At 39.2% G+C, this 23582-nt stretch overlaps 1 pseudogene; it reads left to right on the top strand.

Annotated features, from left to right (window-relative positions):
• The first annotated feature begins 3142 nt into the window (after positions 1-3142).
• Positions 3143-23582, top strand: part of LOC102790453 (dynein axonemal heavy chain 3-like) — a 34084-nt pseudogene continuing 13644 nt past the window's right edge.

The raw sequence follows: 23582 nt of genomic DNA, 5'->3' as shown, positions 1-23582 counted from the left end.
ATGATTATTCTTGATTTAAAGCCTTGACAGAGCAAACGGCAGATAGACTGAGGTAGAGTGTGTGCAGATATATGTAATATGTGAGTGGCGGATTAATACGTGCTACAACCGCGGCATTTCCAAGCCACAAGTTACAACAGCGGGACTTTTAAATTGAAAATCTAACCTGGCGCTGCTCAAAAATCCTGCCAGTGTTGCCAACTTAGTGACTTTGTCGCTATATTTAGCGAGTTTTCAGACCTCCTTAGCGACTTCTTTTTTTCTAAAAAGCGACTAGCGACAAATCTGGCGACTTTTTCTGGTGTTGTTGGAGACTTATTTATGACGACTTTTTGCTGTGAAAAGGCGTATCGCTCTCAACAAGCAGCGGGTGCTGCTATGGGGCGCCGTTTGTAAAGTGAAACATGCTGAAATTAACGGCAACATTTTTCCACATTTAGCTCAAAACCTTACAAAAACATGTTTTTTCGAGTAATTTTTTTACAACATTTAGTAAAATATTTGTAACTTTTCATCAAATGTTAAATATTAAATCTAAATAATATATTTAAATCTAAATGTTAAATCTAAATGTTAAATATTAAATCTAAATATTATATTTAAATCTAAATGTTAAATCTAAATTTTAAAAGTTAAATCTAAATGTTAAATCTAAATATTATATTTAAATCTAAATGTTAAATGTTAAATCTAAATGTTAAATGTTAAATCTAAATGTTACAGAAAACTAAATATTTAGGCTAACATGCAAATTTATTGTACGGATCAACGGAAATACCAAAATAAAAGCTTCCCGAAAACCTCCGGTGCAAAATTGTGTCTGCTCTCCCCCTCACTTCTCCCCGACTTGTGCTGCTTCACTTCTTGCCTACGAGCCGCTGGACATGTGCTGCTAAGAGTTCACTACTGCTGAATCTTTGGATGGCCGACAAAACGGATCTTCCGATGTTTTCAGCTAAATCGCCGGACGTGCTTTCTCATGGTCCGCGCCGGGTTATGGCTTAATTCCAGTGGAATGACGGTCCCGCCATAATAGACGTTCCAGCCATGTGTTCCAGCCCTAGCGAAAATTATTACGCTTAGGGAGTGAGAATGTGTCTGCCCACTACCGGCACACTTTTGCACCAGAGGTGTTCGGAAAGCTTTTATTTTGGTATTTCCGCTGATCCGTGCAATAAATTTGCATGTTAGCCTAAACCATTGACTGTAGAAAAGAATAGATATCAGAGCCTTAAACAGGCTGACTTCTGCTAAATGGGTCAAACTGGGCAGAAAGTATACAAACACATAACATCCTTATAGAATATGATGTAACACTATAGATCAACTTACCTCAGAATATATGTATATAAAGCATATAAACAATTACAGCAATATGATGCAACAAACACAGCAGTACTACTAATCCAAAATACTCAAAGCTTCATAGAACTGAAACAAACATTTATTTTTAGGTCCATTCTGCTGCTGATACATACTTTAGGTTTCTGAATATTAAAGTTGTTGCTGCCTTTCATAGTGTTTCACTTGAAGGCCCTGAGTACTTTCTCCCACACTGAAAACACTGGAATGATAAAATTATTTGAACATTACCTAATAAGACTGATTCAGGACAGACAATTAGTTATTTTAAACTTTGCTAGCAGTCCTTCACAAACAGGGAACAGTCTGTCTATTCTCTCCATCTGTCAGCTGCTGCTGGCTCTTCCTCCTCCTCTTCCTCACACACTGCTGAGTTTGTCCTGGTGGATCATCAGGGGTGCAAAGCCTCACAGATGATGTGCAGCAGTGGGTCCCTCAGTCTGTCCTCACTCTGGACACTTGCAGTTGTCACACATGGAAATCAAATGTGTGATAAGCTGCAGGATTCAAACACAAGTGTAACTTATAAATACATGTTCATACTTTTATTACACAATCAGAGAGAAAGAAAAAGAGAGAGAGTGCAGGACAGACAGACAGGTGACAGTCTCAGGTGTTTACACTGCTACAAAACAGCACAAGAGAAGGAGGATTTAGTGTTTGTGTTATTACGAGTGCTAAACAGATGGTACAGTGGACACATGTGTGACTCCTGTGATTAAAGCATCTTTCTTTCAGCTTAACGAGTGAACCGTCAGCTGTTCAAACACACGTTAAAGTCCGTTTGGCTCGACACCACCGAACAGAGGCAGCAATATAACATAGCTAAAAAAAATGTACCATGTCGACCAATCAAAAAATGATATGGCAACATGGCATTTAGTTGTTTAGGAAGGGGGACGTTTTAGGAGTGCCGGCGGTGTTTTGAGATGTGAGAGATTTGTGACGTTTAGCACAAATCTTGTGTAGTTAGTGTGTAGTGTAGTCACTAGTTTTGTTGTGTGTGTCAGGACCAATGACTGTAGAAGGACAATGAGGCGACTGCTGAATGTTACAGGTGTTACAGGAGTGATACATCTCCTGTTGTCAGGCCTGCAGGTATCAGGCTGTTGTTCTCCTTTATCTCATAGTGGACAGAAATTGTTTTTTGGAGTGGCACAAATGATTTGTGTGGCATCAAATTTGATGCAGAACAGCTGATTGTTCTGTAAATAGTTTGAAATGTTTATTTAAAAAACACCTTGGCTGCATTTTTAGGTAAACAGCTGCAAGAAAGTTTGTTGTTTGCAAAACTCAGTTACTTTTTTTGAAGAAGTAACTATATAATTAATTGCCCAACATTGGTCATTATATACTGTATTTTGCAGACAGAGTTACAGGACACTCTCCCAGACCACCATACTCATCATAAAAGTCAGAGCTTTATACAAAGAAAAAAAGAAAGTTGTGTTTTCAAAATTGAGTTCGAGTTATTTTTACTTCCAATAGTGTTAACATACTACACAGGTCATGAACAAGATTTTTTTTTTTTTTTCATTGTAAGTAGGATAAAGCAGTTAATTAAAAGTAGTCTAACATAAATGTAAATGCTGTAATTTGTTTATTTTAATAAACCATGGAACTTGGTTGGATTTGATGCTGGCGTGACCACAGTGCACACGTCTGCTGTTGCTCACAGTGGTACACGGGAACGCTCAGGGAGTTTGTGTGTTCGCTCAGACACATGAAAAATTAGAGGGAACATTGGTTCCAACCCTCACTGTTTTCATCCAATTTACAGATGGATGACGACTCCATTTTTAATACAAGTCAGAAGAGATAATATTCTGTTCCCCCACCTTTGCCCTTAAGCTGTTACATCGAACCCTCCGAACTCAATTAAATAAGAATAATGTTCACGGTGCCGCATATGAACTAGTGCTTTAGAAAAGTCAGTTAAGTAATTGTCTGGAGTTAGAAGCAAAAATCCTTGTGCCACCTTTTAACCTTTTATTTGAACTCAGATCGTCTTAAGGCACAGCGAATACCAAACCATTCTCCAGATCAAATCATGGACGCTGGCAGTTCCATTTAAAGAGCAGCGTCACTATCGAACCCCCAGTGAGTCCATTGGAAACAACTACAGGCCCCGGGCTAAGGATCTGAAAATTAATCAGCTCCAGCGCAGACGACACACTCTCCATCAATCCTTGGCAAAACCAGCGGGGTCTTGTATCCTTTTGAGCTTGTCTCGCTGTGGGATTAAAAAGGGAAGGCTTTGTAAAGCGATGTGAGACTGCAGTATTCTTTGATTTGCTATCTGATAATTTAGTACTTCTTAAGACTTGCCTGAGAAACTTCACTTCAGCATATATTTTTGATCTTAATGAGGCTTTTAGCACTAACACCACCTGGAAAGAGGAAAGCAGTAACCCCAAGGAGCAGGTAATTATACATTTAAGCAAACAAATTACATCAGTAACTTAACTTTAAGGTGTTCTTCTTCTTAAAACACTTGATCTAATTCACTCACCCTTTCATAGGGATGCATCTCCTCATGTATCATTTCAGGTCCAGGTCTAGAAGCTTGCCCAGACCCAGCAGGCGACCTATGAGTCCTGAAGAGCAGCTGGACACAATGCTTGAGCAAGAGAAGATGATCAGGGCCACTCAGGCAGAACCTAATGACACAGACCTGGAGGCAAGTCTCACTGAATTTAGTGTGTAATTAGTCAGACGCTGATTTAAACCCCTTTTTTTAACACATGAATGACCTTGACTTTGCTGTCACAGAGGTAAATGTACTACATCAACACTGTTCCCAGCTCAGTGTTGGCCCCCCAGCCCTGCCAGCAGATGATCAACATCATGCAGCTGCTGTCTCGCAACACTAAGGATAGTAAACCCCTCCAGAGTTTGAGTGCTGCCATGGAAGAGGAAGTCAAAAGAGATTATTACTTCAGCTTGAATAGCGTAGGCACTAACAGTGACAGTAATCCTTAGTGATTGCACACATCTCCACTGTTAGCATTTGTTCTACAATTAAACAGACAAAAACGAATGATTCTTTCATGATCATTTGACCAGTGAACTACATTCTCATGAACTTCATCGATTATCCATATGCAGTGTCCCTCAGCTTTTTCCCAGGAGGTTTTTTCGTGCAGTGCCCTGGGCCACCAGCTACAGGGATGTTAAGTTGTGGCAAAGCCAGCATCTCTTTGCTGTCACGCATATTATGCTCCTACTGCAGGAGATGTGGCTAAGCAGGTAATGTGTTCTTCCTGTTCACTTAGATTATACTGTTTTACTTGCAGTGCATGGGATATTTTCAGTGAAGAATTTGACTTGTAAATTGTCCTACTGAGCATACAGGAAACAACCTCATGCCTCCCCCACAGCTAATTCAGCTCAGTTTCTAAGATGTAAAGCTAAAATGTTATGCCAGATACAAAGAGAAACAGCATGAGTATTGTGGTGTGAAGCTGAATTTCTGTACTAGGTTGTATTAATTAACTGACTGAACCAATTAAAAGTGTAACTTTTAAAGTGTGAAATGCAAGTCATTATCTTTGATCTCCTTTCAGCTTTTCTTCCTTGAGGTTTATCAAGCTGGAGGACCTTTTTCTCCTCCAACCTCCCCCTCCTACCATCTGAGTTTGAAGAGTTTGTCCAGAGACAGTGCCAAAGTACAAGAGACGAGCTGATTCAAAAGTGAGTATTGCCAATTTAACAGACTGCCTCAAAACAGGCAGCCTGTCACTGAAACTTGTATGCTAATGTCCAGACTTAATAACTGTAGTGTAGCTTTACGCTGGCATAGAGCTGCGGTATGTGCCCAGGCAAAACCAATTGTAGGTGCTGGCTCATGTTTCAACCCTGTCCACTCTGTCAGGCCCATGTCAGACTTTTCAGGGATCCCACAGTGCCACCTTTTGGGATTCCATCGATACCTTTGTTGTATGTCTGTTGTATTTCAGGTTAGACCATTTAGCAGTCCTCTGGGATTTCTATCTAGAAAACTGAAATATAAGCCATTGTAATCTGTAGAAATTAGCATGTGTATGTTAATTCCTGTATGCATAACTCCTACCTGCATGGTTACCTTTGTTGTGCTGTGATTTGGTTTCTATTCCCAACCATACTTGGCAGCAGACACTATATGTCTGTCGAGTTGGGTACGCATATGATACCACTAGTAATAGGCACAATGAGCAGTGTTTGTGAATAATATACAGTGGGGCAAAAAAGTATTTAGTCAGCCACCGATTGTGCAAGTTCCCCCACTTAAAATGATGACAGAGGTCAGTAATTTGCACCAGAGGTACACTTCAACTGTGAGAGACAGAATGTGAAAAAAAAAAAAATCCATGAATTCACATGGTAGGATTTGTAAAGAATTTATTCGTAAATCAGGGTGGAAAATAAGTATTTGGTCAATAACAAAAATACAACTCAATACTTTGTAACATAACCTTTGTTGGCAATAACAGAGGTCAAACATTTACTATAGGTCTTTACCAGGTTTGCACACACAGTAGCTGGTATTTTGGCCCATTCCTCCATGCAGATCTTCTCAAGAGCAGTGATGTTTTGGGGCTGTCGCCGAGCAACACGGACTTTCAACTCCCGCCACAGATTTTCTATGGGGTTGAGGTCTGGAGACTGGCTAGGCCACTCCAGGACTTTCAAATGCTTCTTACGGAGCCACTCCTTTGTTGCCCGGGCGGTGTGTTTTGGATCATTGTCATGTTGGAAGACCCAGCCTCACTTCATCTTCAAAGTTCTCACTGATGGAAGGACGTTTTGGCTCAAAATCTCACGATACTTGGCCCCATTCATTCTGTCCTTAACACGGATCAGTCGTCCTGTCCCCTTGGCAGAAAAACAGCCCCATAGCATGATGTTTCCACCCCCATGCTTCACAGTAGGTATGGTGTTCTTGGGATGCAACTCAGTATTCTTCTTCCTCCAAACACGACGAGTTGAGTTTATACCAAAAAGTTCTACTTTGGTTTCATCTGACCACATGACATTCTCCCAATCCTCTGCTGTATCATCCATGTGCTCTCTGGCAAACTTCAGACGGGCCTGGACATGCACTGGCTTCAGCAGCGGAACACGTCTGGCACTGCGGGATTTGATTCCCTGCCGTTGTAGTGTGTTACTGATGGTGACCTTTGTTACTTTGGTCCCAGCTCTCTGCAGGTCATTCACCAGGTCCCCCCGTGTGGTTCTGGGATCTTTGCTCACCGTTCTCATGATCATTTTGACCCCACGGGATGAGATCTTGCGTGGAGCCCCAGATCGAGGGAGATTATCAGTGGTCTTGTATGTCTTCCATTTTCTGATGATTGCTCCCACAGTTGATTTTTTCACACCAAGCTGCTTGCCTATTGTAGATTCACTCTTCCCAGTCTGGTGCAGGTCTACAATTCTTTTCCTGGTGTCCTTCGAAAGCTCTTTGGTCTTGGCCATGGCGGAGTTTGGAGTCTGACTGGTTGAGGCTGTGGACAGGTGTCTTTTATACAGATGATGAGGTCAAACAGGTGCCATTCATACAGGTAACGAGTGGGGGACAGAAAAGCTTCTTACAGAAGACGTTACAGGTCTGTGAGAGCCAGGGATTTTCCTTGTTTGAGGTGACCAAATACTTATTTTCCACCCTGATTTACGAATAAATTCTTTACAAATCCTACCATGTGAATTCATGGATTTTTTTTTCACATTCTGTCTCTCACAGTTGAAGTGTACCTCTGGTGCAAATTACTGACCTCTGTCATCATTTTAAGTGGGGGAACTTGCACAATCGGTGGCTGACTAAATACTTGTTTGCCCCACTGTATAACTAGTTGATCAGTCTATGACAAAAAGAATGTTCTTGCAAATACCCTGCAATGAAAACATGACTGGTCTCAGAGAAATTTTCCAGATCTTTTGTCCACAAAATAATTTTAAAAAGATTCTAAATTCTCAATTTAAAAAAAAAAAAATACTAATTAAAAAAAAATCGATGGCAGTTGAAGCCCCAAAATAAAATCAATGTGATTTGCAACATTAGTATGCTGAGGAGGAATGTAAAGACGACATGAGAGATCTTAATATTTCACTCCAACTTTAATCATGGCTTCACACAACTGAACATTAAATGTGCCAAAACCTTACCCTCTAACTTCCCCTAGCACTGGGTGTGATTGGAGCTACCTGATGGTCCACACGGAGTCCAGGACCCTGGGCTTAAGCAAACGACTTGGGAGGCAGAGAACTAGAAGAGGAAGCTCTCTCCTGTGAACGAGGCTGGTGTGGGCAGGCAGGAAAGCCTGGGCTCCATCGGTTGAAGGGTGCTCCTAGGGGGGAAACCTACAGTCCGTTAACCCCGAATCACCCATCAGCCATGGCAGACCAAAGCTCCGAAACAAACTGGGAGCCTCTGTCAGAGGTAATGGCAAGTGGGGGGGGGGGGACACGACCTAAATGCGAAACCCAAGTTGCCGGGGATGAGGAATGGCTCAAGGGGCGCCTTTGCACGCTGAAACTTTGCACGCTGGCATGAAATGCACACTGCTGCCCATTCCTTCACAAAAACTTTACTGCGGTCAAGTGAGCCTTCACTTGCAAAGTCAGTCAAGCTTAGAATTCTTACACTGTAAGAGGTAACAATATATTTCCAAAGCATTGTCTTCTCACTGAACATTTGTTCAACCTGACCTTATCCCCAGCTAAATAAAATTCCTTTATATTTGTGATCTGTATTTTAAAAATTTTCTTACAAGAAAATGGTTAAAGTGACATGAATATTTCACTGGATTCTTACTCTGGGTCATGCTCACTCTTCAACCTCCACCTCACAGTCCCAAGAACTGTATGATATCAGAGAAAATTACAGGTAAACCCATTACAGTGCAAAAAAACAAACAAACAAAAAAAAAAACAACACAACATAGATATTCAAGTATTTGTTTAGTAACAGGAATTATATTTCCGCAGACAGCCGACATTTTCAACCTTAACCGTATTATGAAAATATTTTCCTTAAGCAGTAATTTTAATCCAAGACATTTTTCAGATTACAGACTCTGTAGTTCAGATATATTAATATTCATTTTGTCCCCCCAGAAACCAATAAGAAAAAAATGCAATAATTAGTATTCTTAAAGAGTCAGAATACACATGTAATATGGGAATATTTAAATAATGTACTCAAAGGAAGAATGTTATCAATAATGTATTTTGCACACGTGTTCCTCAAAACACCAATAATCACTGACGCAAATAAACAAGTCAGTGGCTTTTACTACATGTGGACTTAGGTTAGACAAAGCACACACTTCCTCTCTGTTCTGTGCATTGATGAGCTGTGCCTTTTCCATGTCCAGGCATTCAGAATGGAACCAGCGGTTACAGTTATCACACTGAATCTGTGAACAACAAATACATGAGTTTTCATAAAGACAAAGTAAATAAGTACATAAATAAAATAATTTGAATCACAGAAGCAAATACGTCGTCCTAGACAACAAAACTATTTTTAAAACATTGTACCCAGTCAGTGATGGAGGGTCCTGGATTGGGTGGTTTCACTGTTGCACACATGACACAGTTGTCACTGTTGAATACTAATACATAAAAAATATACATATATGTTAGTGTTCAGCAGTTTGACACGAATAAATAAATGAAACTTAAAGATGTTACACACCTGAGGCCTCAAGTATTGTCTGCGCCAATGTCCTTTGTGCCTGGCCATCTCTTTTTTAGTTGTCAAAATGTAATTTCAGGTTTCTTTGGGAATGCTTCCATTACTGCTTTGGTCATCTGAAAAAACAAACAAACAAACAAAAATAGAATTAAAGTGAAAACATCAGTACAGCAGGTACAGTTTCTGTTGCATGATAAAAGTTACACACAAAATGATCCTTCTCTTCTTTTTCATGAATCAGACAGATACATGAATGAATCTCAACATGTTTTTAAAGCTGTGTGAGAATGACCTGTGCTCTATATTATGTTACATGAAGTTAAAAAAAAAAACAAAAAAAACCCACTAATATGTTCTTTTAAATCTACAAATTGTTAACTCCTACTGCTAATGTCTTTCTCCTTAAGCATTGTAAGGGTATTTTTATTTTTGGAAATTGCTTGTGTCTAGTTTGGAAATACTTGTTTCAATTGTTTAAATAACTGATAACCATGGATTTTATTACCCTTTCATCTCCAACCATATGTTCAAATATAGAAACAGATGTCCTCCATAAACAGGTGAATGCCCTATTCAGATACTAATCCTTTGTAATTTATGTAAGATGACTGTTTTCTAACAATTCTTTATTCATCTTTAGTGCAGTTTATTAAGCTACAAATTTTAAAAAAAAAATTATATTAGAGGGCAGTCTGTGTCATGCAGTTTGAAAGCGCCTTTAGATAAAAGGCCCTTGGTCCTGTCACTTTTCTAATGACATCACAGAGTACCTAATATTTTGTTATAATAATAAAGATGTAAATAATGCATAATTACCAGAATCTTTGGGCTACCCGGTCAGACTCTTCCTGCTCCAAAGACTTTCTTGAAGGATCGACCAAATACAGAGAGCTGTCACTGCAGTTATGTACTGTGATAGATATAGTTTTTAAAATTACATAAATTATGAAGACTGTTAATGGAAAAACAAAATTTAGTGTAACAAAAATGTTGCTAGTACTAACCAGACTTCCCGTGTATATGTGTGTACAAATGATACAATGGTTTTGTAGTTGTCAAAGTTCACCTGTGACACATTAGAAATTCATAACAAATCTGCAGAAATACTTTTTCCATTTATTTAAAGACATTACAAAATTTCCAAAATCAGAAATCTCTAATATATGAAATAATTTTGTTTTTTACTTTGGACAAACTTTGTCTCCTGATGATTTCTATTGCTCCAAAGATCACAAAATAAAATTTTGTGATCTTCTTTTATCTGCCCCAGCTTTAACATTATGCAATAATTTTGTTTTGTTTTTTTATACTAGGAGTACATACGTCTCCTACAAGCCAGCTGTGTGGTCTAAGGGACAGGAGCTCACTGTGACGTATGATGAAGTCGTTACCTCTCATTTGAGACAGGACCAAAGACAACTTCTGTTTCATGGTGTTTCCACAAATATGTGACCTGTGAGTCAATGTGATGGCTGCACTTACAGCCACACAGTGGTAATACCCACCATGTTAGTGTAGAGGCTTACAAGTAACATTGCATTCACATTTGTCTTTCTTTAAATATAGGAATTGATTTACAGGACAAATAACTGGTTTTGGTTTAGAGTTAATTCACATATCCACATAACACTGCATTCTAAAATAAGTGCACACATTTTAGTTTACACTGTTATGTATGCTTAATCTTTTGTTTTCTGAGTTACCTTAGTTGCAGCTGTTCCAGTCCCTTGATTAAGGAGCAAAGAGGTGGAAAAGGGGCGGAGCGAGCTTTAAAGGAAGACTACAAATTGGTTAATGCCATAACTCGGGACCATGGGGAGGAATTGGAGTTCATTATGTTAGGTTTAGTTAGGTTTTGTGTGTTTTACCCCTTCTCCTGTTTTTGTGGGCTGATCAGCCACTATTTAAGTTTTCCCTTTGTCTCGTTAAGTTAGGTCAGTTTGTTTGAGTTATCAGTAGTGTTGTCAACTTTGAGTAGAGTTCTGTTATTTTGACCTCTTTTATGGGCCCAAGATTTTGATTATTTTTGCATGATTTAACTAATTATGTTTTTTGGGTTAAATAAAAAAATCATTTTTTTGGACTTTAACCTGTGCCTAAGTTTCCTTCACTGCTCGGTCCATCACAGTCAACAACAGAATAGTAATTTGTTAGGAGTTCAAAAACCCATTCTTCTGAGAACATTCATTGTACTGTATTTTCACGACTATAAGGCGCACATAAAAGTCTTAGATTTCCTTCAAAATATGCAGCGCGCCCTGTGTGTCATTAAGGCAAATGAAAAGGGCTGGATGGATGAGGAAATGATGAAACAGTGGCTGAGGGAGGTGTATGTAAGGAGACCAGGTGGTTTTTTCCTACGCATCACCATCGCTGTTGATCTTTGACTCGTGCCCATCTCACAGCCAATGTGAAAAAACAAGCAAAGCAAATGAACTCTGAGCTTGCTGTCATTCCAGGAGGCCTGACAAAGAAACTCCAACCGCTGGACATCGGTGTGAACCGGCCGTTCAAAGTAAGGCTGCGAGTGGTGTGGGAGCGATGGATGACCGATGGAGACCACAGTTTCACTAAGAGTGGAAGGCAGCGCCGGGCGAGTTACGCCACAATTTGCGAATAGATTGTAGCTTCTTGGGGTAACATGTCTGCTGGCACTGTTCGAGCTTTCGCAAAAGCCGGCATCATTTCCGAGGAGCCGCACGGCACGGAAAGTGACTCTGACAGTGAAGAAAGTATTATGTGATATATTACACATAATATTTGTGGGGTGTGTTGGATTAGAAATCATAACAGCTGAAAAAACAACGTAGTTTGAATCTTTTTAATGACTGCCACTTTTTGTGGACTAAGTTGTCATTTTATTTTAGCAGTGGATATCATGCGCACTGTTGGGTCATTCTGCAGACATGGGCCTACCAAATGAATAAGCTTCATGCAAGGTAGTTTCCCTGCTTACCGCTACTTGTCCTGTCTTTAATTTGCCATTTTTGGCAATGAACACATTGCTCTCCGCTTTGATATTACATCGACCAGTGGCAAATAGTGCCTTTGTAAGTCTGCCCATGTGAGAAAGAGTTCCATTAGCAGCATTCACAATTGCAGCCATTTCGAAGGCATTGAAATCTCCTTTCCAAAATGTGACTGACACTTTCTTAGCCATGTATGTTGCAATTTTCTGGCTAACAGCTACTTGTTCCTGGCTTTCATCCTACAAAGACAGACATGTGACAATCATCAGACTCATGTACGATAATAACACACAACGGTAGACATAAAATAAATGTAAAAATACCTGGTTTTAGACAATATCATGTTGTTTGAGCTGTTCCTGTTCCAAGGTTTTGACAGGAACCGTGGGAGTCGTGTCTTTCTGTTAACAAATAACATTTTTGAATGACTTCTTTTGTTTATTTTATAGAACGACAAAAGGATAATTGTGAGCTTAAAGAATTGAAAGTCCGGTTGTCATTTAATTCTTGAAATTAACAGAACATTAAAGCATACCTCAGTTTTCTCTTTTTTCAGTGGCAAGCCTGTCACTAATGGTGACACATACACACTGTCATGGCTGGCAGACCGTGGGGATGTTGGGAAATCAGGACCCACAATGCAGGACTCTGGTGCAGAAAACGGTGCGTTTATTGACAGTACTGTGAATATTACACAATAGATCCCCGTGCGCTCCCCACTCGTCTTTCTACTCCCAAAGTCCGTGCTCTGTATTTTCAGCTCCCGTGTGTCCGCACACCCCGTGCTTGCTGCCCTCTCGTTTCCATGCTCCACCTGGGGGGGAAATAACAGAGGCAGCCGTCAGGATACACAACTACAGCTTGCATACACTCAATAGGCTCACTAAGACAACTGACATGGAGTCTCACACAACAATCCCACATCAGTAGGCGCTCAATCACACCCTTAAATAGCTCCTCTGACAAGGCTGATCAGCTGCAGGTGCGTGGCATCAGCTTCAGGTGTGGCCAGCCACCTGGCAGGGCCACACCCACCAGTCCTGAAGGTGCCTGTAGCCCGGCCTACCAGATACAGCCGCACCCACACACAAACACCTGCCTATACATGTAAGCATGGAAACAGGGACAGCAGCATAGCAGCAACCATACATATAAGATATTATACAAGTCCACAACTGCTCATGGACCCTGGGTCACTCAGACTGTGTTTGTCTTTCCATTTCTCCATGCCTGTTGAGTATACAGACATACTTTTAATGCTTACAGATTCCATCACCAGTTGTTTCTGTACATAGGCAAATATTTTCACTGGTTCTGACTTTGTTGCTCGATTTGTATAAAATATAATTTTCAGTAACAGGAAATTGTTCATACTTTCTTTCTTGATATTTTCATGTTTGCATATTCAAGAAGGAGGGCATTGTGCATTTTTTTGATATATGTCAACAAAGTCATCAAGCCGTGTCAGTCTCCTTCTCTGGATACGGATTCTTTTCATATCCTACTGGCTTTTCTCCATGATTCCCTGGGTTCTGTTGTCTTGTGTAAAATTATGTAATGTAATAGTACATAGTGAGTTAAACAATCTATGTATTTCAATTTTATCTACAATTTCTGTTTTTTTTACACTTATTCTTCTCTTCATGATACCTGGTTCTTGGATTGCTGAATGTCACCATGGAGTTAATCAGGACCAGTACCATGACGTCCAAGATCCCCTGAGGAGCATCCAAATACTTCAGAAATATAAGTAACAAACAAAAGCTACTGACTGACAAATCTTTACTGATTTGTCACTTTTACAGTTATTTATAAATGACAAGTTATAAAAATAATACAAAAAATAAAATGTACCGAGCATCAGTGCTGACCACAAAGTTGCATGTGGTAGAAGGTGATTTACCAGCCCTGAAATAAATTTCGGCATAAAAGAGATTTCTTTCACCATCACAGTCCAGTGTTGCACTGTCAACAATTTCCTGGAAATGGGTCTTCAAGGGGGCATTCTGAACATCAATCTGTAAAACTTATATATATTCAGTAATATCTCAAAGCAAAAAAATTAAATAAAATTCTTACTTTCATGCAATGTTAAATTCATTAAAGTATGTTATATTAAAAGTATGTTTTCATAATTATTTCATTTTTTTTTAACAGATTATTGAGTTTTAAAAATACATTGTTATTTTTAATAATATAAAGTAATGAATTGATATGGGACAAAGAAAAATAAACATTTATTACCAATATTACTTTACTAATAAATATAAGTTAACCTTGTAGTCCTCAGCAATCACAGTCTTTTCATCCACATCTAGGGTTCCCCTTTTTTGCATAAGGAGTTTCAGGTTGTTGTAGTGCTTTGTTATATTCCTTCCACTACAAGGACTGCAAAACACTACTGCTGCACTATGGACAACCTCATCCATGTCTTTTAAGTTAGCACAACATGCAAGCAGCCCAAATAGATGCATTCCAAGCCTGTAGTTCTCTGGAATGCTGGGGAAAGAAATAAATGGAATCACTGTTAATAGTACCTTTAAATTAGAAATGTTATATTCTCAAAGAATTATTGATGTAAATGTGCATACTGTTTTTTACAAAGGTCCTTGGCATTTTTCATGACGTGGCTCAAATACCGATGAAGAATGGGAACGTTGAATGTCTGTGATGAATGTTTGCCAGTGAGCAAGAGAAAGTTCTTCTGCAGCAGATCCTCACGACTTGTTCTGCAGAATGTGATGGAAATGGATCAGAGGAGTACTAGTGATCCATCGCACATGAACATGACAGGCCTTTTGTAGGCCCGGTTTACAAAAGCTCTCACCAGATCTGTCTGAAAGGCCTGCAAGAAGTATGTTACAGAGGCTGTAATATGGTCACATATGACATATGTAGCAACAGGAAGAGGAGGTGCAGGTGGATGGGTTTCTGACAACCAACTCATACACATAGTATGGTGGCATTCCAGCACTTTCTTTTCTTACTATAGTGGCATCAAAGTACACAATGTCTTCTTTGCATTGCTGATAAAAACTGACAAGGTTTTTTTTGACCACCTATCCAGTATGTATTGTCACAGTTGGGACAGGCTTGAGCAACCCCTTTACCCTATATTGGATAAGCAGCTAAGAAAATGGACAAATTGACACAAATATAATTTGCGGATACAAAAAAAGTATCAAAATATATTTATATGTTAATACAATTAGAACAATAGTATCTAAATATATGATCTAAAAAGAAAGCATTCTCTTACGAAAGAAGGAAAGTCAACATCTGATTGTAAAGAATTAAAAACAGTGTATCTATTAATTACAGTGTCATCAGTTCACTGTGTTTCCAGATTCTTCTTTCTGTCTAATGACTAGCTCCTGGAGATTCTGCCACAGAGCAGAGACCCCCTGTGTGTCCAACCCCACCTGAAGAAGTGTTTTAAAGGCATTGCGAAGCTGGAATTTACTGAGGACATGGCGATTACTGGCAAAATATCAACTCTGAAAAGGAGACAGTGCCCTTGACAGAGAAGTTTTATCCAGCTCAAGCTAAGGTATACAGCAAAACAGTGTTAGCTAGTAACACAAAAAATGCTATTTTGCATATTTCATATATGTAAAAATAGATTTACATATCTAATTTCCATTGTTTTACCTTTTTCTTTTTTTTTTTCTTTTTTTGCAGTTTTTCACTTCACATAGTGCAGAGGCCATATTTTGTGACTTTTTACTGTTATCGCTTTTAGGGTATGGTGGAAAAATGGTTGGTCAGCTGTCCTTTTTTTCACTAGGATATGTGAAAAGAGTGAGGAAATTACTAAGATGGTCAGAGGCACCCCAGAAACTACAGAAGAGATCGTGACTGAGCTTGAAGACAGCAGAGCAAGTCTGGAAATAAACAGAAAACAGATTGAGGACCACCAAACAAGGTAAGAGGGCAAACACTTTGCAATTCTGATTTCACACGTACAGTTTTTGCCTCTTGTTTGTCCCTCCTCAGCTTCTCCCAGCCATCTCATGTATTTTTTTACACTAGAATTTGTACTTTTCAAGAGGAAGAAATGCAGCTTTACTGTCTGTTTTCCCAGCTTCTTTTTAATGTAAATACCAACAATTTAAACTGACTGCCCTGTCCCCATTTGACTGTTTCAGGGTCTTTAGCTTTAACCAGAGGCTGCAAGATGTGCAGAAAGAGATTCTGGCTTTTAAGAAAAAGAAACTAATGAACATGGAGGAAATAAAGAACAATGTGAGAAATCTCACTCAAATCACTACCAACCTGGTGGATGCTGTTACTGAGCTGGAGGTCAGAGAGGCTACATTCTTACTTCCCTTGAAGTACACATGTTATCTTTTCATTTGGTAATGTAGCTTAAATAGTTTTGGTACCTGTTAAAACATAGACCTTTCTTTATCCTGTAAGGCCAGAGGGTGCTGCACGATTGTTGTTGTTCTTCCTCCATACAGCATATCAACAAAGAACAGGCTTTGCTGGATATGGAGCAGACATGATTTCTTCATTCTCTCCTTGCTTATAAAATAAAGCAGCAGCACTACTATTCATGTTGTTCCAACATTTTGCATGCAAAAATAATGCCACTGTGACTAGTGTGTAATTACATAAACATGAAACTCTGCAGATGGCTCACTCCTGCTGCTTTATAATGGATGCAGGTGTTTTACTTTGATTTTAATATTTGTATTTGAATGCGTACTAGATGTAATAATGGGGCACTGGCACTGCTAAAATTCAAATTCAAACATCTGTGGGATTAGCGTGCACTTCCGTTTAAAAAGCGGTCTGAGTAAGTGATATGCAAGCTCTATTTCCAACAAGAACAAAATTACTTGACCTGCTTAAGCAAAGCCTCAGGCAAAGAAATTACAATATATTTATCCTTTTAGTGTATATTTTTCTGAATTTCCATTTTTATGCTCTCCTATGCTAATATTACAGTTATGTACATGTCTAGTCTTGTATTTATTCTTTAAGACATTTATCTAAATTTAGTTGTTGGTAAATTCTACATTAGAAATGCTATGACTATGAGATACAACAAAAGCTTGTTTTAAATGCAGTTGTGTTATTCTTACTGATTCTTTCCTAAATAGCAATGGGAGGACAAGCTGCAGGACGTATGCAGGACATACTAGATGCCATGTTGAAGTGTCAGGCTATGTGGGTCTACCTTGAGCCCATCTTCAGCTCAGAGGACATCGTTGCCCAGATGCCTGAGGAGGGACGCAAGTTTGCCATTGTGGACAGCTACTGGAACAGTATCATGATGGAGGCGGTATAATCCCTATGACACTGTCAAAAGGCGTTTTAGTTTCTGTAATTGGATCTCATGAATTTTGTTTCGAATTCTGTGTGATAACACTTTCCAGGTTAAGGATACGCGTGTGTTAGTGGCTATACGGGCCAGCCCAACATGCTGGAACAGTTGCAGGAGTCCAATGTGCTTCTGGATGACATTCAAAAAGGCCTCAATACCTACCTGGAAAAGAAGAGGCTCTATTTTCCAAGGCAGTGGCACTGATAGTACCTTAGCCTTACCCCTTAGCTATTTTGACTCCTATTTGTAGGCCAAAATACACATTGAGAGTCTATGTTTGCTAAATAAAAAAAAAAATAGAACTAACGTAAAGCAGAATCATCTACAGTGCTGTAAATGCCTGTAGGAAAATCTTACATTAATACAGAAAAATAAATATGGAAGAGTTACTTAATTAATTTACTAATATTAGACATACTGTTAAGAATCTTCTCAAGTGGCTGTTTCAGCTTTCTTTGTTCACTGTGTTTCCAGATTCTTCTTTCGGTCTAATGATAAGCTCTTGGAGATTCTGCCACAGACCAGAGACCCCCTGTGTGTCCAACCCAGGGACACACAGGGGGTCCCTTTCACTTCACATAGTGCAGAGGCCATATTTTGTGCCTTTTTATTATTATCACTTCTAAGGTTTGCTGAAAAAATGGTTGGTCAGCTGTCCTTTTTTTTCACTGGGATATGTAAAATGTATGAGGAAATTACAAAGATGGTCAGAGGCACCCAGAAACTTCAGAAGAGTTGCTGTCTCTTAACCAGTATTTTAAAAACACCAGGGATGTGACCATTCACAGGCTGATAGACGAAGTTGATGAGGCAACCAGACATCTCAGCTTCCTCTAGGATTATGCTACTCTGCCTTGTATGCCCATCAAATCTTTTCCTAACAAAATAAATGCTTACTTTACTCTTTATCTTGTTTTTAGGATAAGGAATGCTAATGTATCTGTCTTGAGGTCGCTACCGACCGTCAGATTTGGGCACCATGTGTAACGGGGAAGCTCAGGCACTAGTTGAACACCACACAATGCCCAGGTGCTCCATGGTCGCAAACTCCTCCCGAGCGACAGACAATTTGGCGGGGTCACCAGGTGCCCGACCGTAGTGATATAAATGATTGCTGCAGGTGGAGAACCCAATGCTCAGAAGTGTTTGGCATGTCATCCATCAAGGAGCCATTCAGTATGCTGAGGTATTCAGGAATATCTAATGAAAAACGTTGTGGGAGATACACAAATAACACAATAAAGTGAGAAGATGTGTGAAATAGTTGTTGAAGCTAGGTTAAGAAGATGGGTGATGATCAGCGAGCAGCATGCCAGATTATTTTTTTGCTTTAAGAGTGTTGATGTAGAAGTATAGAGAAGGTCAGAAGGAGCTGCACTGAGTCTTTGTGGATCTAGAGAAAGCATATGATAGACCCCTCTAAAATATAGAGGGGCTATAAAATATGATTAAAGAATACTATAACTCCTATCATCCTGATTCAAATATTCAAATAGTGTTTTCAGTTATTTTATCAAGAGTTCAAACTTATCTGAATTTTGTTTCATGTAGATTCCCCAGAAGAAGTAGGTGTTGCAGTGGCCTGGCCAAGTTCTTATTTGTGCCTCTTCTATATATTAGACCAGCCAAGTGTCTGAAGCCATCCAGACTAACCCTCTGCCTGTCAGTCTTTAAAAAAATCTAAAAGTTGAAAAAAAAAATCAAATTATGAAATGATACTGTGTGGGTTTCTTTAAAACTTAAAACTTCTTTTCATTTTTTTTTTTTTTTAATTGGTTTCATCTTCCAAAGGCCTATGTGGAGAATTGCAATGCCCAGATTGCTGACATTGTGGACTTGGTGCGTGGGAAGTTCCCTGGAGGGGCAAGGATGACCCTTGGTGCTCTTACTGTGATTGATGTTCATGGTAATTTCTAAAAACTAAATTTAATAGATTTTGTTTTAACATAATATGTTATCTGTGTTTAACCTGATTTGTTTTTTCTCTTCTAGCTTGAGATGTTGTGGCAAAACTTGCAGAGGACAGTATCTTCTCACTGAATGACTTTGCATGGATTTCTCAGTTGCGTTACTTTTGGGGGATGGAGAAGTGATGTTGCGGATGATTACAACCTGCTTGAAATATGGCTATGAATATCTGGGCAATTCCCCCCGTCTGGTCATCACACCGCTTACTGATCGCTGCTATAGATAACTTTCAGTTGGTTTGGTCACTTATGGTTTTAGCTTGAAGTGCAATGCTATAAAATATAAAAAGAGGACCCAGCCGAAGACAGCAGGTCGCGGCCGCAGTCGCAGGAGAAGGAGAGAGGGCCCTCGGTCCGTGGGTGGCAGACTTCTTCCAGGTGGTAGCAAGACGCCAGCTAAAAAGCTTAAGGCACGGAACAGCGGCGGGTGGAGTTTGGAGCTCCCCCCTCGCGGGGTAAGTCCGGTTTGTTAAAATGCATAAAGACATCCCCGGTAAATTAGGAAGTGTGACTGCCGCTGCTTTCTTGTGTCTAGCAGTAGCAGAGTGGCAGAGGACACTACGTGAGGATGCTGTTGGCCTGGCCCCACTGGTGGAGTTCGGCAGACTTTTAGTGGCCTTAAGTGTGGCGGAGACTGATTGGGACCCTTGGGGGCTTCAGCTCGCGGACTGAGGACTGGACTTTTGTTATCATTAGTTATATGTCTTTTTTAAATTATTCTTTTCCCTGATCAGGGTATTTTTATGCTGTAAATAAGGTATATATTTTTATTGATTTTTTTTAACCGGGTATTACATGTCTTTCTGTTTCCGTGATCAAGCCCTGCTGCTCGTCCCATTTAGAAGGGTTTCCCTTCTAGCATACACCTGTGACACTAGTGTGTGGTGTTCAATTGATCAGATGGTCTGGACTACAAGGCCATGAGTAAATTCTTAAAAGGACTTGCTCAGTCGGGAGCTTGGGCATGTTTGAATTAATTTAATCGTGTTGAGGTAAAGAATTAGGCCAAATGTGTGTACGAATGGGTGACTGAGATATATTTGTGCCATATGAGAACCAGTTTACAATTGAAACGAACCCTATTTAAACCTAATATAGTATAAATGCTATCTTCCTCTAAAATACGCAGTTAGAAACAGATTCTCCCCCTCGAGCTTACAGGTGGGTCCTGGGGTGTTATGTGCAACCTTGATATGTCAGAGGGAAAGAAGATGGAAAATTTTAAAGTTAAATAGATCACTAAATAGGGAATAGTGTTTGCCCTATTTAGTGTGAAGAGCACTTCAGTATTTTTTTTAACAATTTTAGTACGTCTTCATATTGTTATTATACGAACATATTTACATAGAAATGTTTTTACAAGTCTACTCACAATATAGATTTTTGCGTGTCACGGGTGGAAGTGCCCTCTGTGGTGGCTCAGCAGGTTCTCTGTCAGGGGCTGGGTCTCTTACCCAGCGTTTTGTATTATTTTTGTATTATTTTCTTATGTTTATATTGTGTTCTATTCATGTGCTGTTCTTAAGTTGAGGGTTAATTAGTTATTTTGTATTTTTTGATTATTTATGAAATGATATTAAGTCTTATTATTATTATTATTATTATCATCATCATTATTATTATTGCCTTGAGTTGCAGTATAGTTTAGGTCCTTTTATGTCTCCTTAGTTATGAGACTCTTCGTGTCCCCTGGTGTAAGTCTGTCCCAGTCTTCTGTGTCATGTATTTTCTGTCTCTGTGTTTTCATGTTGCTCATGTCATGTCCACATGTTTCCTGTTTTATTTTGAAAGAGTCTTGTGTTCTTGGTTCCTCATGTTTAGTTTTATTCTCCCTTTTGTAATTATCCTGTTAAGACCCACCCCCAGTACCGGGGGCAAAAAGGAGGAGATCACGTTTAATCGGTTATAACTAGAGATGGCACGATACCACTTTTTCATGTCCGATACCGATACCGATATCATAAATTTGGATATCTGCCGATACCAATATGAATCCGATATAGTGTGTTTTTTAATCAATAAAACGTTTTTTTTAATATCTTGCTGCATTTTGTATAAGTTTATACTCAAGTTTAAATAAATAACAACACTAAAGCTATTCTGTTGTACCTGTATGTAAAAAATACACTGCGCCCAAAATATTTCATAGTTCAGCAATACTGATCAAACTAATAACCTTAAACCTGCTCCATCCTCCCTATTCTGGTATTTTAAAGAGTACTTAGCAGAAATATTAAGCAACCTAACTAATAGGGTTGCAAACTCCCAGCAAAAAAAAAATAGGGAACCACTCTCCACCTCATAATGCTTCATCGATGTAATCAAATTTAATTTGATGCAGGGTGAAAATGCACAGAAATAAATTAGTTTTCAAGAATAATTAAATAGATTCAACATCTTTCTTCAACAGAATTGCAGACTGCACAGATGGTATCTTCCCAAAGGAAAAAGTACTAGCTTACTAGGGTATATTAGACTTAACAGTTACTATATACAGTAATGGACTTCTATATATTTTACATCAGATTAAAACTTTGGGTGTAAGAGTCAGATAATTATTTATTAAAAGCTAGACATTTTAAATGAGAATAAGAAAGAAAAGTATGTCTTTGTGCCCCCTTTTCCCTGTTCATGCCCTATCGGCCCCCCTGGCTAAACTTTGCTAGATCCGCCCCTGCACAGTTACCAGCCGTCAGCTATGTAGAAAAGGATCCTGGTGTAGAAAGTATTAATAAATAAATTCTAACAACAGCTTATCAAGCTTAAACGTGCTGCTGTTGTTCAGCCGCTGGTTTCCTCTTTCTGGTGAGAAGTGGGCCAAAAACTAAGAAGAGAGACGGACTCCCGACAGAAAAGCCGATCAGCTGATCATTGATCAGTTTCACGATTGAAGTAGCAGCAGGAGAGAGAGAGAGAGAGGGGCAGTCGCTCCATAAGCTTTACAAACATTCAGAGATGAACTTACAAACTTGCTTTACTTCTCTCTGGGAAAACTTCCTCGGAGATGAAATGCTGGTTTGCTAGTGTAACCCCCCCTCAGTCTCTATTTCCGGTGCTGCATGAGTAAAACTCTCTGGACTCGAGATGGGTAGAGCTCAGGCGTGGTTTATTCCCCTTTTTGTGGGTCTCTGCAATAACATGGGAACATGGATAACCATGGGTTTTCAGCAACACGATTCCGCCCAAACACAGCAAAAGCTTCATTGCTACTACGGATAACCAAATGATCGTATAGTGGAACACTGTTTTCTTAAAATAAATAAAAAACAAATATTGATTGAAAAATAAAATGGCAACAAAACTTATTACGGAAAATAAAATAAAAACATTACTGCATTGTGGTTTAGGTAACAAAAGAGAAATTAATTCACTCAAATGCACGGTCATGTAAATATAAATAAACTTCCAGACCAAAGCTAAATTTCCTTTCATGTACAATAGTAAATGGAACAATGCTGCCATCTACTGGGCAAAACTTAACAAGCAGTATTTCTTAAACAAAATTAGCCTGCAGCTCAACCAAATACATGTTTCAAAATACACATACCTGCAATAACATGGGAACATGGATAACCATGGGTTTTCAGCAACACGATTCCGCCCAAACTATCAAAAGAAGTTTCAAAGTTATTAGACACGACAGTCTCCTCTAGCTGTTAGCCGCTAGCTCAGCGTGTCCATTTTTCCTACCGTCTAACCCATTAATTGCAAAACAAGATCATAAAACTGAAATCTACTCAGATGCTACAGTATGGGCAGTTCATGCTGTTAATGCACTGCCATGTTAACTTCAATGAGGATTTTCAAATATGTTTTAAACTCATGTTCAGTCAGGGCGGACCGAGGAAGGACTTACCACAGCAAAAGCTTCATTGCTACTAACGGATAAGCTTAGGGAAAGCGCGTTTACCAGTAGCAGACTTCCGCTGTGGACTTTCAAAATAAAAGTTTCGAAATAAACCCATGGTTGCGATCCCAAGTTTAACAGGAATTTAACAACAAGAAAACCATATTCATTCTTTTACATCGTTACATACACCCCCCTTAAATTCTGTTAAACTCCAAGCCAGTTCAAAGGAGTATCAAAGGCCAGAAACAAAAGAAACTATGAACAGCAGGTGCTTCGGGGTGAAATCAATACACTAATATTAATCGTCGTCGATACAGAATCCTTTTATATAAAAGTGTCAAGACATTGGGTGGTACCAAGCCCAATACCTTCAACAGACTAGAGAAGATGCCATCTACACCTCCTTAACATCACATATAAGAGC

Source organism: Neolamprologus brichardi, chromosome 22 (assembly GCF_056152115.1).
Source record: "Neolamprologus brichardi isolate AB-2024 chromosome 22, ASM5615211v1, whole genome shotgun sequence".
In the NCBI taxonomy this organism is placed as follows: Eukaryota; Metazoa; Chordata; class Actinopteri; order Cichliformes; family Cichlidae; genus Neolamprologus; species Neolamprologus brichardi.
This window is presented reverse-complemented; position numbering and strand designations above follow the sequence as displayed.